This window comes from Thalassophryne amazonica, chromosome 8, assembly GCF_902500255.1.
Source record: "Thalassophryne amazonica chromosome 8, fThaAma1.1, whole genome shotgun sequence".
Classification (NCBI taxonomy): Eukaryota; Metazoa; Chordata; class Actinopteri; order Batrachoidiformes; family Batrachoididae; genus Thalassophryne; species Thalassophryne amazonica.
The window spans coordinates 41,297,428-41,314,203 of NC_047110.1; the positions used below are offsets into that span (position 1 = coordinate 41,297,428).

Consider the following 16,776-nt stretch of genomic DNA (forward strand, 5'->3'; position numbering starts at 1 on the left):
AAGGACCACTTAATCAATAAAACAAGAGTCATCAGGAGATGATATATCCTCCTGGTCCCCACAAAGTGTGAGGGGATCACCCAAGTACATCCTTATGCTAAATATGCATGAAACTGGTCAACTGGTTCTTGAGATATCACACTAACAAAATGGGCAACAATAGCTTCAATATCTTCCTGTGACCTTGACATTGACCCCAAGGTCTCCATAATCGACTGCTGATGGCAGATCACCCCCTTATGTAAAGTACTGTATGAATGAAATTGGTCAACTGGTTCTTGAGATATTGTGCTAACAAGCAAAAAACGGATGGATAGACATATGGACATGCTGATCACTATATCAGCTTTTTATCTTTTTATCAGCTGATCACTGAAACGTCATGATGTCCTGTGCTGGACTTGACGACTGCATAATGTCTGAAACGGACATGTAACGTAGAACCGACTCTGCCATGGGAACAGGCCCACTGAATGGCTTCATAGATGACCCATATCTGTGACTGGACGTCTGCATGGACTTCTCATCAGAATCATCTTTTGTTATGTTCTGTTTTGTAAAATCTTGTAACAGTTGGAATGACCTAAGCAGCCAGTCACCCCTCTGAGTGTGGTCTGCTTGAGGTTTCTTCCTCAAATCATCAGAGGGAGTTTTTCTTTACCACTGTCACCTGTGTGCTTGTTTCAGGGGTTGGTAAGGTTAGACCTTACTTGTGTGAAGCACCTTGAGGCAGGTTTGTTGTGATTTGGCATTATAGAAACTAAATAAATTAAATTTAATTTAAATTGAATTACTGATAAAAAGTCTCACCACCTAACTCTCAAAATATCCAGTAGGAAATCTCTGGTTATCACTCCAACAGTATATTACCATCTATTAGACTTTGGAGTAATTTTAAAAACAGTCTGAGAAGCACTTTCATGTTAGACTTTGATATTAATTAAACCACTAGAGCTCCCACCTGAACCACCAGTGGTCCACAGACCACTCTTTGGGGAAAAAAGGCTGATATATGTTGATGGGACACTAAATTATGCAAACATATAGGGCTTGATTTACAAAAGGTTTGGGTATGTAAAAGGTCACATCACTGCACTTGCAAATGCACCTCCATGCTGATTTGCTAACAGAGCGTAACAAGGACTGCACCTGTCAAATACGCAAAATAGCACATATTGTCAATTTATCCCATTTGCCTTCATGAATATGTAATATGGGGTTTGTGCACCTGAGAGCGCAAAATTGTGGGAGGTAACATGCAAATACGTGAGGTTTGCACACACAGCATGATTTATCAAGGTCAAAAGGACAGCAGGGGGCATGGCTTGTGTCCATATTGTGTGAGTTTGAAAGCTTGGCGTTAATTTATTGCACGTGACAGACTGCTGTTCCAGCAGCACAGAAGCTGCTCCTCCTCATACACACAATAAAGAAAAATCATTATTTGTAAATGTTGGGACTTTTTAAAGATTTTTTTCACACACACATCTTTGGGTCTGTGTGGAATGATGCACGCACTTCTGTGCGTGCTGTGTGTGCTTTCTGCCAGTGAAAGCACACATAAATAACTGCACACAGAGCTGTGCGTTCTGCTGGAACACAGCTCTCTGTGCATTCAACCACTGTGTACAGTGACCTGTGTGCACGAGACAGCTGCGCCTCATCATTCACAGACTCCTAGTTGAGCACGCAGCACGCCAGCCTGTCTATGGTTGATGATGTACGCAGATCTGTATGTGCTGTGTGTGCATTCCACAGTTCGTGTTACAGGGTTGCCACAATTATTTTGAAAAACTAATCCAATTACTGATTACTCCTTGAAAACATAACTTAATTACATAAATGAATGCTCAATTTTAAAAGTAAATAAGTTAGATTACGAGTTACTTTATTAGTTACTTTCAGCACCCACCCACCCCCCCCCCCCCCCCCCCCCCATCACCCCAGCATGAAAATGATCATCAGTTTTGACAATACTCACTTTATTGGAAGTGCATTTTTAACAGTACTGTGAAGTAAACAATGTATGTCCTGACATTTTAAGTTGAACTTAAATACTATTTCCTGAAAAAAAAGTTTTTGTAAAACATCAAATAAAGTCAGACTTCAATGAACATAAATACTTGTTTTATAAAAAATAAAATAAAGACATCTTTTTAACCTCATATTTAACCTTTGACAGCACTGTAATAGTAAAACTTATACTTTATTATCTACATTGTTTATAAATGTAATAATGAAATTCTTTCTAACATTTTTCTAACATTTAAATTCTTTCTAAACATTTTAGTTGTTGAATTTATTATTACTATTATTGTAATATAAGTAGTAGTAGTATGAAAAAATGTCATCAAAAATGGACCTCAAATCTACGGATGTTGTGGGGAGCTGTATACCCCTCCCCCCTTTCCTTCTGTATTCGCCCCTGGTTTGCTGTATGAGAAGGAAAAACAGATAATGTGTATTTATGCAGAAAGCACAACCAGATTGACAGATGAGAATGTTTTATGTGTGTTTTTTACGTAATGTCGTCCTCAGAAACAGACTTTAGGTGCATTTGGGTGGGAAAAGAGCATTAGTATTTGTTATTAACACATTGTGCGGGTCTTCAGCTGTTTTTAGTGAGGACACTCAGAGCAGCACAGAGTTTTAAAGAAAACAAAAGCATAAAAATGCCTGTAAAGCTCAGTGCAGGTGTGCTGCCGTCACCACGCTTTGAGAGATGACAACTAGTTTTTCAACTCTGAGCTGCTCTGCCCACGGGCTAGTTTTAATGCAGCCATTGGCCCACACTATCTCTCCGATCGACCGGTCGGGCACCCATGATTTATACTGTATAAAAATGCAAAAATAATAGTAATGCACCGTGACTTGGAGAAGTAACTTTAATCTGATTACTAATTTGGAAACATTAATTTGTTAGATTACTCAATACTGAAAAAAGCAGTCAGATTTCTGTGTACAAAGCTGTCTTCCGTGTAAATTAGATCTGGATAAAGCGGTGCCTTGCACCTACATGCAGTAAATGAAGTGGCTAATTTTATTTCATTTTGCGCTTACAGCCATTAACACATGCAAAATCCTCATTTACATACTGGTGTCTATGTCATATTACCGCCCACTATAAATTGCACATTTACTCTTCGTAAATCATCCCAAAATTGTCTCCACCCCAAACTACAAAAGTTTGGATTGCTCATGCAATTTAACACTCATTATCTGGGATCTTAGTAAACCAGGCCCATAGTATGTGTTCAGTCTAAAGAAGGACTCCCTTAGGAAACATTTTGTGTGTGAATATAAAGTAGTAAAATGCTCAAACCTGTTATTTCTGTGACCAACAAAACCCATGTCAAAAACAAGCTGCAAAAAGGCAAAAACTCGCAGGATCGATGCCCTGCCACCCTCACCCTAAACCAGTCCCCCACCCCAATTAATAAATGTAGGCTACAGGTACCAATAAAACTTTAAATGGCAGCAAGCCAACAGCTATAAACCACATTAGACTTCAAAATACCCAAGAGGTATTAAGGAAATTTGTGGAAAATACTGCATATGCCAAGAGTTAATGTAATTAGACTCACATTGGGAATTTTGGGGGATAGCTGTAACTGAAAGTCAGAGAACGGGACTAAAGAATCCCTCACAGACAAGATTTCACATTGCAAAAAAATAACTTTTTTAATGTGTCGTGTATTTTCCCTGTGTTATTCATTATGGACAAGTAGTGCCAAGTTGAGTGAGAAGGGACATATTCAGTGAGTTTGAAAAGATTATTTGGTCCATTTATCAGAGTATTATTAAACCAGACTCTCTTGGACTGAAGCTAGAACAACCATATGTACTATTAAATTAGATCACAGGTGTATAATTCTCAGTGATTTGGCCTATGAGGCCAAGGGAAGACATGAGGGTGGAGTGAAGAGACATAGGACCTGATTTATGAAAGGTTTGTTTAATCTCTGCGTTGTGTATGTGTTTATCTCTCCACTCGGGACACAAACTCACAATCTCCGGCATGGGAGGCAGACACTCTAACCAGGAGGCATGATGTCTGTGGCCAGAGTGTGTTTTGGCGTGATGGAGTGAGATTTACTAACTACCCAGTTTAAAAACATGCAACCTGATGTACTGATGCTTTACACAGAGGTTTATGTCTTTCAAATGACCACAATACATTTGTATGTATGCATTGTCCATTTAATATGTTTGCCTTAATAAACATGCAGTTTGGCCTGTGGCAAATAATGACTCCATATCTCAGTGGGACTAACCTGGTTAAATACAGGTTAAACTAGAAGCACTTGGAGAGCGCAAACCTCCACCAAGGACATAGGGTCACTGACGTCACATGGAATACCCTTTGGTAAAGAGACTTATTCCATGTCACTTCACGCATCTACCGTCATGTTTCAGATTCAGTGGTTAACCCTCTGGGGTCTGAGGGCATTTTTTGGACAATTCACTCGCCTGGCATAAATGTTTTATTACTGCTGTTAACAGCTCTCCCTGCATCCCACAATCAAGTTTTATGTCTCTTTTTTTCAGGACAACCTGTACTTTCAAAATATATATGCTATAGGTGTGTCCATACAAATGGATGCATATGTGCATATTTGATTTCAACCAGATGTTTGAGGATAGTTTATGGTATTTGTAGGCTGTTAAACATTTCCTGAGTCCTGCCTGGTCCAAACCCACCTCCCATCCCTCTACCCATAAACGTGGATTAGCGAACTCTGACGCTTCTCTCCTTTACCCCCCGACTATGTGGGGAATGCAGCCCTAATTCAGCCAAATTCTTCAAATTGCTGTCCCAAACGCCAATGACGCAAGTCAGAAAAAGCCATAATTTAGGTCAATTTTGTAATTTAAAAAAGAAAGAAAGAAGAACAAAGCTGCCAAAAAACTTAAGTCTTCCCTTAGCTAACAACATAATTGCCCCTCTGGGTCTCATGTATTGTGCTGGTACTCTCTTCCCGTCTATAATGAAAGAGCTAATGGACAACTGAAAACATATGAGCTCATGTAGAAGAAATGCCATTTTTCAGCTTCAAGCTTTTCTTACATGGCTTTGTCTTTAGCCCCTACCGCCAATCAAACCAAGGCCTAGAGAGAAGAAAAGAGGAGTTTTTGCGTCAGTCGTCAACTGGCCTGTAGGTCCAAATTATTTTCAGCTGTGAGCTGAGCAGAGGTCACATGTTTGAAGGGAAACATCAACCATTTTTTCCCCGTCCTTCCCCTCCTCCTTCATTTCTCTTTGCCAAAACCCAATAGGGGGAAAAAGAAAGAAAGAAATGAAGACCAGAAATCCTGCCTGGAAAGTGGGTGAGCATGGGCACTTCAAAGAATGTATGGAGCCTTCAGTTTCACATATAAAATTTTGCTGGTTTGGGAAGAATGTTGCCTATCATACGGGGAGAGGACAAACGGGCCAAATCAAAGCTAGATTTTGGGTGAAGAGGCTGGGGTCTGGAACAGCTAGCAAGAAAAATGGGTATTGGAACTAACAGAAGTATGTTGTTGACATTTGGAGGCTGAAGGCCAAAGCTCAACACGGTGTAAATTTTCCACAATTCTGAGTAAAAGTGATGGCATGGCATGCATGATGACGTTCGAATATCTCAAACTTGACTCATCTACTTGGTGCTCGACAAAACCTGAAAAGCAACATTCTGGTACCTTGTGAAAACAACACTTTGACTTGTATTTCATTGCAGACAGTATGAATCCAAGATATTCAGTTCAATTCAATTTTATTTATATAGCGCCAAATCACAACAAACAGTTGCCCCAAGGCGCTTTATATTGTAAGGCAAGGCCATACAATAATTACGTAAAAACCCCAAAGGTCAAAACGACCCCCTGTGAGCAAGCACTTGGCAACAGTGGGAAGGAAAAACTCCCTTTTAACAGGAAGAAACCTCCAGCAGAACCAGGCTCAGGGAGGGGCAGTCTTCTGCTGGGACTGGTTGGGGCTGAGGGAGAGAACCAGGAAAAAGACATGCTGTGGAGGGGAGCAGAGATCAATCACTAATGATTAAATGCAGAGTGGTCTATAGCAGCATAACTAAGGGATGGTTCAGGGTCACCTGATCCAGCCCTAACTATAAGCTTTAGCAAAAAGGAAAGTTTTAAGCCTAATCTTAAAAGTAGAGAGGGTGTCTGTCTCCCTGATCCGAATTGGGAGCTGGTTCCACAGGAGAGGAGCCTGAAAGCTGAAGGCTCTGCCTCCCATTCTACTCTTACAAACCCTAGGAACTACAAGTAAGCCTGCAGTCTGAGAGCGAAGCGCTCTATTGGGGTGATATGGTACTATGAGGTCCCTAAGATAAGAAGGGACCTGATTATTCAAAACCTTATAAGTAAGAAGAAGAATTTTAAATTCTATTCTAGAATTAAGAGGAAGCCAATGAAGAGAGGCCAATATGGGTGAGATATGCTCTCTCCTTCTAGTCCCCATCAGTACTCTAGCTGCAGCATTTTGAATTAACTGAAGGCTTTTCAGGGAACTTTTAGGACAACCTGATAATAATGAATTACAATAGTCCAGCCTAGAGGAAATAAATGCATGAATTAGCTTTTCAGCATCACTCTGAGACAAGACCTTTCTAATTTTAGAGATATTGCGTAAATGCAAAAAAGCAGTCTTACATATTTGTTTAATATGCGCTTTGAATGACATATCCTGATCAAAAATGACTCCAAGATTTCTCACAGTATTACTAGAGGTCAGGGTAATGCCATCCAGAGTAAGGATCTGGTTAGACACCATGTTTCTAAGATTTGTGGGGCCAAGTACAATAACTTCAGTTTTATCTGAGTTTAAAAGCAGGAAATTAGAGGTCATCCATGTCCTTATGTCTGTAAGACAAACCTGCAGTTTAGCTAATTGGTGTGTGTCCTCTGGCTTCATGGATAGATAAAGCTGGGTATCATCTGCGTAACAATGAAAATTTAAGCAATGCCGTCTAATAATACTGCCTAAGGGAAGCATGTATAAAGTGAATAAAATTGGTCCTAGCACAGAACCTTGTGGAACTCCATAATTAACCTTAGTCTGTGAAGAAGATTCCCCATTTACATGAACAAATTGTAATCTATTAGATAAATATGATTCAAACCACCGCAGCGCAGTGCCTTTAATACCTATGGCATGCTCTAATCTCTGTAAAAAAATTTTATGGTCAACAGTATCAAAAGCAGGACTGAGGTCTAACAGAACAAGCACAGAGATGAGTCCACTGTCTGAGGCCATAAGAAGATCATTTGTAACCTTCACTAATGCTGTTTCTGTTATATGGCTGGGGGGCCTGGCTGCCTTTTTGTTTCTGTCCTTTGTTTCTCCTTCCAGGTGGCTTGCATGTGGGACTGAGTGGCTGTGTTGCTGAGGTTATCAGGACCTCACCCTGATCACCTGCGGCTCGTCAGGACTCACAGCTGAGGTGCATCTATATGGATTGGAACATGGTGGCATTTAAGACTGGAGTATGCAGTGTGTATTTGCCAGAGACTCGACCTTGTGACCAGACGGGTGAGATCGTCATCTCGGGAGCCATCTCATCATCAGTGGATGCAGAGAACGTCCATGTTTGATGCACGGTCTGTGAAAGAGGAGGGGGTGAGGTCTCACGCTCGTCAGCACACTTCCTGAGGTACGTTAGATTTTGTGACTAACATTTATACAGTCAGTAAATGTGGTGTCCCTCACACCTTTTTATATTGAGCTGTACGTTAGTCATGTATCGGCTTCCACTGCAGTGGAGTTTTGTGAACTGGATGTTCCATGCCTGCAGGTTGGGAAGCTGATTAGTAATCAAGCCAGGAAGTGTTTGCTGTTTGTACACCTTTAAGGGTTCTCTCTGTGTGTAGAGTGTGGACTCACATAATGGTTCCTTCTTTCACAGACTCGGTTTGTTGCGGCCACCTGGGGGGTGTTGGCGGGGTCCTTGGGTCCGAACAGCTTCTGGCTCCGGACCGTTAGCGCTGCTGGGAGCGCACCACGCCAGACCGCACTTTCTTTTGTATTTTTTGTATCACTGTTATGTATTAAATTCAGTTAGCCTTTGTACCGTGCTCTGCTTATTTCATACTGGGTCCTTCAAACGCTGGTCGGTTCTCCGAGCTGCGTCCGACACATAACAGTAGTCTCTGGCCAAACATCACGGACCCAGCGGTAGCAGAGACGGTAACGCGCCGGGAAGGCGGCAGCAGACGTTCAGAAGTTATCCGGATCAGTTGCGGGTGCTCTCCGCCCGGATGGTTCGTATTTGAGACCCATTACTGAATACTGATTCGTGCTCTCTTGCAGCCGTGTTCCTGTGTTTGTGCCTTATCCGTGGGTCGTGGTGGAGTGTGACTGGCGACGGCTTCGCTTCGCACTTCGACCGGATAAGAGGTTTGAACGGGAGCTGCAGGAGTGGGTCTGTAATGGGTGAACGCGCACGGCGGAGCTCTGTGGCACGGGTCGCGGTGCTTCCTGTGTTACAGTCGTAGCCCCGTTTCCCCGGGTAATGATAGCTACTGCGTCTGTTGTGTCAGCTCCGGTGTTATTTAGTTGAATCACATTTTTGGTTGTGTGTTGCTCACAGCTGCGCACAGAAAAGCAGCTTGTTTGTTTTCTCTGTCACCAAAGGGGTTTTTTTATTTTTAGCACTCTGGCTCCCTCTGTTGGTGACTGAGTCACATTACCGTCAAGCTCTTAAGTTGGAACAGGTGTGTTCCATTTGTTTGAGCTTGACGGTATAAATCACTTGTTTGTTTTGTGTTAGTTCATTTTGTGTGGGTGTTTTTTGAGTTGGTTTTTGTGTGGGATTTTATTTTTTGTTTTTCACTATTTAGTGTCTGGGGTCATGACCCTGCAGTTCTGCCAAAAAAAAAAAAAAAAAAAAAAAAAAAAAAAAAGGACCCGAGCAACTGTATGTTAGTGTGTTAGTCTTTCTTTTTATTTCTTTCAGTTTCACCTCCCAGGGTTTGATGGGACGGTCCCCTGGGAGGTCATGGGGGGGGGTAATTGGGTTGTTTTTTTTTGTTGTTGTTTTGTTTTTTGTTGTGCCCTCTTCTCCTCTGACTCCAGCCGGGTGAGCCGTAGAGTCGGCGTTGCTGGAGTGGTGCAGGTTGGTTATGCTGGGCGTTTCCCGGATAACCTCTGCACGTGGGGAGGGGGGGGGGGGGTGTTTTCTTTTTGTTCCCTCTCTTCTCCTCTGACTCCAGCTGGGTGAGCCGTAGTGTCGGCGTTGCTGGAGTGGTGCAGTTTGGTTATGCTGGGCGTTTCCCAGGTAACCTCTGCACCTGGGGGGGGTTTCCTCCTTTTGTTTTTTTTCCCCCCAGTTTCCGCCCTCAGGGTTTGACTGTGGTGTCCTCTGGGGGGGAAAGGGCTGTGGGTCCATCTAGCCATAGTCGGCCGAGGCTGGGTCCGTTGGTCATGAGGGGAGGCGTCTCCTGGGGTTGACAAGTGGTCCTCTGGGAGGCGCTGGGAGTCCCCGTGGGTGACATTGGATCCCAGAGGGACCTCGGCTGTGGTTATTACTCCTGGAGCTGGCGGGAAGTCCTCTGGGGGGTGTTGGTCCCTACATGTCGTTTGGGGGGGGGGGGGTGTTTTAGCACTTTTATTTGTAAGCTTAAGTTTGGGGTTTTTCTTTTCTCCTCTTCCCGGGGTTTGATGGGACGGTCCCCTGGGGAGGGGGGATGTTTTGGTTGTTTGTGTTTGTCTTTTTTGTTTTATGACTAAAGACCAAACATGGTTGGATAAAGGCTGACTGCACAGGTTTAAGAACTCCTGGCCACACCTGTGCTAAGGGACTGACTGAAACAAAGGCAAGGATGCAGCCAGAGGAGAGGACATCAACCATTCTGTTGGAAGACGAATGCAGATGCGGTTTCCAGCCATGGTCCCTGGAGGGGGGTGTTTCTCCTGGGCCAGGTTTGTGTGGTCGCCGGGAGGCTTCCCGTGAGGGTGGGGTTATACTGTTATATGGCTGGGGGGGCCTGGCTGCCTTTTTGTTTCTGTCCTTTGTTTCTCCTTCCAGGTGGCTTGCATGTGGGACTGAGTGGCTGTGTTGCTGAGGTTATCAGGACCTCACCCTGATCACCTGCGGCTCGTCAGGACTCACAGCTGAGGTGCATCTATATGGATTGGAACATGGTGGCATTTAAGACTGGAGTATGCAGTGTGTATTTGCCAGAGACTCGACCTTGTGACCAGACGGGTGAGATCGTCGTCTCGGGAGCCATCTCATCATCAGTGGATGCAGAGAACATCCAGGTTTGATGCACGGTCTGTGAAAGAGGAGGGGGTGAGGTCTCACGCTCGTCAGCACACTTCCTGAGGTACGTTAGATTTTGTGACTAACATTTATACAGTCAGTAAATGTGGTGTCCCTCACACCTTTTTATATTGAGCTGTACGTTAGTCATGTATCGGCTTCCACTGCAGTGGAGTTTTGTGAACTGGATGTTCCATGCCTGCAGGTTGGGAAGCTGATTAGTAATCAAGCCAGGAAGTGTTTGCTGTTTGTACACCTTTAAGGGTTCTCTCTGTGTGTAGAGTGTGGACTCACATAATGGTTCCTTCTTTCACAGACTCGGTTTGTTGCGGCCACCTGGGGGGTGTCGGCGGGGTCCTTGGGTCCGAACAGCTTCTGGCTCCGGACCGTTAGCGCTGCTGGGAGCGCACCACGCCAGACCGCACTTTCTTTTGTATTTTTTGTATCACTGTTATGTATTAAATTCAGTTAGCCTTTGTACCGTGCTCTGCTTATTTCATACTGGGTCCTTCAAACGCTGGTCGGTTCTCCGAGCTGCGTCCGACACATAACAGTTTCTGTACTATGATGAATTCTAAAACCTGACTGAAACTCTTCAAATAGACCATTCCTCTGCAGATGATCAGTTAGCTGTTTTACAACTACCCTTTCAAGAATTTCTGAGAGAAAAGGAAGGTTGGAGATTGGCCTATAATTAGCTAAGATAGCTGGGTCAAGTGATGGCTTTTTAAGTAATGGTTTAATTACTGCCACCTTAAAAGCCTGTGGTACATAGCCAACTAATAAAGATAGATTGATCATATTTAAGATCGAAGCATTAAATAATGGTAGGGCTTCCTTGAGCAGCCTGGTAGGAATGGGGTCCAATAGACATGTTGATGGTTTGGATGAAGTAACTAATGAAAATAACTCAGACAGAACAATCTGAGAGAAAGAGTCTAACCAAATACCAGCATTACTGAAAGCAGCCAAAGATAACGATACGTCTTTGGGATGGTTATGAGTAATTCTTTCTCTAATAGTTAAAATTTTATTAGCAAAGAAAGTCATGAAGTCATTACTAGTTAAAGTTAAAGGAATACTCGGCTCAATAGAGCTCTGACTCTTTGTCAGCCTGGCTACAGTGCTGAAAAGAAACCTGGGGTTGTTCTTATTTTCTTCAATTAGTGATGAGTAGTAAGATGTCCTAGCTTTACGGAGGGCTTTTTTATAGAGCAACAGACTCTTTTTCCAGGCTAAGTGAAGATCTTCTAAATTAGTGAGACGCCATTTCCTCTCCAACTTACGGGTTATCTGCTTTAAGCTACGAGTTTGTGAGTTAAACCACGGAGTCAGGCACTTCTGATTTAAAGCTCTCTTTTTCAGAGGAGCTACAGCATCCAAAGTTGTCTTCAATGAGGATGTAAAACTATTGACGAGATACTCGATCTCACTTACAGAGTTTAGGTAGCTACTCTGCACTGTGTTGGTATATGGCATTAGGGAACATAAAGAAGGAAACATATCCTTAAACCTAGTTACAGCGCTTTCTGAACGACTTCTAGTGTAATGAAACTTATTCCCCACTGCTGGGTAGTCCATCAGAGTAAATGTAAATGTTATTAAGAAATGATCAGACAGAAGGGAGTTTTCAGGGAATACTGTTAAGTCTTCAATTTCCATACCATAAGTCAGAACAAGATCTAAGATATGATTAAAGTGGTGGGTGGAATCATTTACATTTTGAGAAAAGCCAATTGAGTCTAATAATAGATTAAATGCAGTGTTGAGGCTGTCATTCTCAGCATCTGTGTGGATGTTAAAATCGCCCACTATAATTATCTTATCTGAGCTAAGCACTAAGTCAGACAAAAGGTCTGAAAATTCACAGAGAAACTCACAGTAACGACCAGGAGGACGATAGATAACAACAAATAAAACTGGTTTTTGGGACTTCCAATTTGGATGGACAAGACTAAGAGTCAAGCTTTCAAATTAATTAAAGCTCTGTCTGGGTTTTTGATTAATTAATAAGCTGGAATGGAAGATTGCTGCTAATCCTCCGCCTCGGCCCATGCTACGAGTGTTCTGGCAGTTAGTGTGACTCGGGGGTGTTGACTCATTTAAACTAACATATTCATCCTGCTGTAACCAGGTTTCTGTAAGGCAGAATAAATCAATATGTTGATCAATTTTTATATCATTTACTAACAGGGACTTAGAAGAGAGAGACCTAATGTTTAATAGACCACATTTAACTGTTTTAGTCTGTGGTGCAGTTGAAGGTGCTATATTATTTTTTCTTTTTGAATTTTTATGCTTAAATAGATTTTTGCTGGTTATTGGTGGTCTGGGAGCAGGCACCGTCTCTACGGGAATGGGGAAATGAGGGGATGGCAGGGGGAGAGAAGCTGCAGAGAGATGTGTAAGACTACAACTCTGCTTCCTGGTCCCAACCCTGGATAGTCACGGTTTGGAGGATTTAAGAAAATTGGCCAGATTTCTAGAAATGAGAGCTGCTCCATCCAAAGTGGGATGGATGCTGTCTCTCCTAACAAGACCAGGTTTTCCCCAGAAGCTTTGCCAATTATCTATGAAGCCCACCTCATTTTTTGGACACCACTCAGCCAGCCAGCAATTCAAGGAGAACATGCAGCTAAATATGTCACTCCCGGTTCGATTGGGGAGGGGCCCAGAGAAAACTACAGAGTCCGACATTGTTTTTGCAAAGTTACACACCGATTCAATGTTAATTTACGCTTAGCCTTAGCCAGCAGTTTCAAATTTCCTTCAATGTCGCCTGCTCTAGCCCCCGGAAGACAATTGACTATGGTTGCTGGTGTCGCTAACTTCACATTTCTCAAAACAGAGTCGCCAATAACCAGAGTTTGATCCTCGGTGGGTGTGTCGCCGAGTGGGGAAAAATGGTTAGAAATGTGAACGGGTTGGCGGTGTACACGGGGCTTCTGTTTAGGACTACGCTTCCTCCTCACAGTCACCCAGTCGGCCTGCTTTCCTGGCTGCTCGGGATCTGCCAGAGGGAAACTAACGGCGGCTAAGCTACCTTGGTCCGCACTGACTACAGGGGCCTGGCTAGCTGTAGAATTTTCCACGGTGCGGAGCCGAGTCTCCAATTCGCCCAGCCTGGCCTCCAAAGCTACAAATAAGCTACACTTATTACAAGTACCATTACTACTAAAGGAGGCCGAGGAATAACTAAACATTTCACACCCAGAGCAGAAAAGTGCGGGAGAGACAGGAGAAGCCGCCATGCTAAACCGGCTAAGAGCTAGTAGCTGCACTAAGCTAGCGGATTCCTAAAAACACGCAAAGTGAATAACGTGTAAATAATTTAGAGGTGATTCAGCAGAGGGAGTGCTTTAGTTAAGGCACGTGAAGATTACACTGTGAAACAAATCGTTATCTAGGTAACTAGATCAATCTAACTGCGCAGATTAAACAGCTAACAGATACAGCAAAACATCGCTGTGCTCCGGAACAGGAAGTGATACAATACCGCAGTGAGAGCCAATATTTCAGGTGTTGACAGGGCTACTTCATTTCATCTGTGAATACTTACACATTCCTGCATTTTTAAAACAAATTTGCATTTACCGTCCCAAATTTTTCTGGTTTGGTGTTACAATTTTACTGAGAAAACTGTTTTGGGGGAGCAGGAAAGCCATTGTCTTTGTCTTTTGTCAACCACAACCACCAAAGCAATATGGCTGCCACAACAATGCAGGTGATGACGGAAACCATCTGTTAAGGCCAATAAAAACATCACGGAAAACTGAAGCGACCCTGAAGACCTCGATCTGCCTCACCCTCTTCAGCCTTTGCCTTGTGAGATGTAACTGGTGTTTTGGGGTGTGTGTGCTGCAACACAGGAAATGGAAGCAGCATTGTTCACCGGCAGCTGTAAGGATGACCGTGTGCATTCAAAGTGTGACAGATTCCTGCCAAGACTACTGTGGATGTAACTGTCGTGGTTTTTTTTGTGTGTGTGTGACAGGTGAAGCCTACAGAACTGCCTGTTGATTCCAAAGACTCACTGTTTAATCTACTTGCCTCGAGCATGAACTCAACTGAATAAGTGTATTTCATTAAAAAAGTGAGAATTATCTATGGTGACAGGACTTTGATTGATGACATGAGGACTTGCAGGTATTTGACATAGCAATAGACTTGGAAAAGCATCAGTTGCATAACAAACCCAACAGTAGATTCTAATCAGCTGATGGACACTGGGTGTCAGTACAGCCAGACTGAAAAACACACCTCATTCTGGGACCTAAGCCCTTAAAATCGAGAGACGCCTGAGAAGACCTCATAATGTCACTGGACAAAGGTGTTTGGTGATGCTGACACCTTTGCAGGGCAATAAAGTTGCAAGTTTTTAGGGTCCTGGGTGCTTCTAATCTACCAGTGACCTACAGCAATGACTGGAAGTATTTGGCACTTGGTCTCTTTGGAGGAATGATTTTGTGTCATATGAATGGTTGCTTAGTGAGACTCGGATAAGGAGTACCAATTGCATTCTGAGAGAGTAGCAGCTATGATGTTTTGCTGTTTTTCCTCTGTGCGTGATCCAGCACACAGGTGCCTCAGTGTTGTGGACCCCAGCACCTGAACATGGTCAAGTCCATGTGCACATTTAAGTGGCTGCAGCAGATAGATGGTTAGAGAGGTAGGGATGGGGTGGTTGTCTGCCTGGGTGATTGTTGTTGTTGCTGTTACCATTATTATTGTCCCTAGTAGTAGTTGTAGTGGCAGTATGAAGGCGTGAGGGACATTACCGTTCAGGGGCTTTAATGTGTGATGGACAGTGCAGTGGTTAAGGAATATCTTTCCACTTTTTAGCTGATCCTGTTGTGAAAGTGTCGTGACACGGACCCACAACAGGGGGCGTTAATGAACGGACAATGGATAAGCCAAAAAGTAACAATTTAATGTTGTGAATCGCACAACAACGTACAGACAATAACAATATGGTGGACTGTCAATCATACACCAGGTGACGTGTGGGCAGGCTCGACGATAGAAGACGCCTGGAGAGAGAAGAGCTGGATCCCCACACAGCTTCCAACACCAACGGAGCTGAAGAACACCGGAGCCGCCAAGCCCTGCGCCCCAGGTGGCCGCTGTCTTCAGCAGTCAGACCCGGTACTGCTGGCAGAGAACAGAGACAGTCCAGATGAGTGTGAGTTCGCACACTCAGTAATCCCACAGTCTGTATTAAGTAAAGGAGGGAAAACCTCCACCTCCAATCACACACACTCGTGCAGCTCCTGGTCAACCACTTATCTGGGTTGGGGTGTGAGGCGAAGCCGTCGCTGTCACACCAAACGCCAATCCCTCAGATAAGGACACACTCCAGGAAAATGGCTGCAACAGAAGTTCAGGTTATTACACACAAAGTGTCAGTCAGCAGAGTAATTACCTGAATGGTAGTTCAGGTAATTACAGTTGCAGTCCGGTCTTTGTAGTGGTGGTGATGGGTGACAGCTTGTGTTGATTAATGACAGCTGTCACCTCCAGCAAAGCCGACGCCCTCTCGTGCTTGAAGCCCGCACTTCAAGCAGGGCGCCATCTTGTGGTGGTGGGCCAGCAGTACCTCCTCTTCAGCGGCCCACACAACAGATCCCTCCTAATGGGGCTATTCCACAGTGCTTCTTGATCCATCTTTGTCAGTCTTGAGCAAACTTGGTATATGTAGTAGTTGTGGCCATCATTGGCACGAGATTTGAAAACGGGATCAAATTATTGAACTGTTTAAAAATGCAATCCCACTTCTCGAAATCATTGACAGTACATGGTAACTTACGGGAATTCTTGTTTGAACGTCTTTAAAATGGCTATTCGCATTGATTATGGCTTGAAACTTGTTTGACTGTGCTCCATCAGGGTATAAATTGGAAGCCGAAGTAGTTTTTGTTCAACAGCTTGATCATGTCTGGCTGAGGGTGCGAGGGTAAAGGAAGCAAGCTTGCAGCTGTGAGTACGGAGGGAGATTAAGCCATTTCATCCCCTTTTGGCACTTTTTTGGATTGTGGTGTACTTAGTAGAATGCTGCCCAATGGAATGGCCCTGTAATCAAAACGTAATTTATGGTCAAGGTAAAAAGCAGGAATCACATTCGTTGATTGCGATTGTAGCAAAGGATAAACACAACAAAATAAAATTACTGTATGTATGTTCTTTCTTTTTTTCGTTTTGTACCAAAAGGCGACTTTATAGCACTATGGCAAGTCTCCAAAGCAGTGATCATGAACTCTTATCCTGGGCATCACCGGTCCTGCATGTTTTCTGCCTTACCTGCTCTAATCACAACTAAATAAGTCCAGTCAGTGGTGTTCAGCTAATCAAAAGACAGCAGGAACCAGACTGGGCTAATAAGGCTGTGGACTGAGCAGAGAGACATGGACACTGTGCAGGGCAGGCGATCTCCAAGAGCAGGGTTGGTGACCACTGTTAGTATTAAAGGTCATGACATCTGTTTCCACTGGGCCAAACTGCTGAATCCACAGAT

The 16,776-nt window shown here is 43.6% G+C and overlaps 1 protein-coding gene across 1 annotated transcript in view; it reads right to left on the reverse strand.

Annotated features, from left to right (window-relative positions):
- The window catches only part of si:dkey-82f1.1 (DENN domain-containing protein 2A), a 162,318-nt gene that overhangs the window by 57,455 nt on the left and 88,087 nt on the right, over positions 1-16,776 (reverse strand). The gene's annotated exons all lie outside the window — the stretch shown is intronic.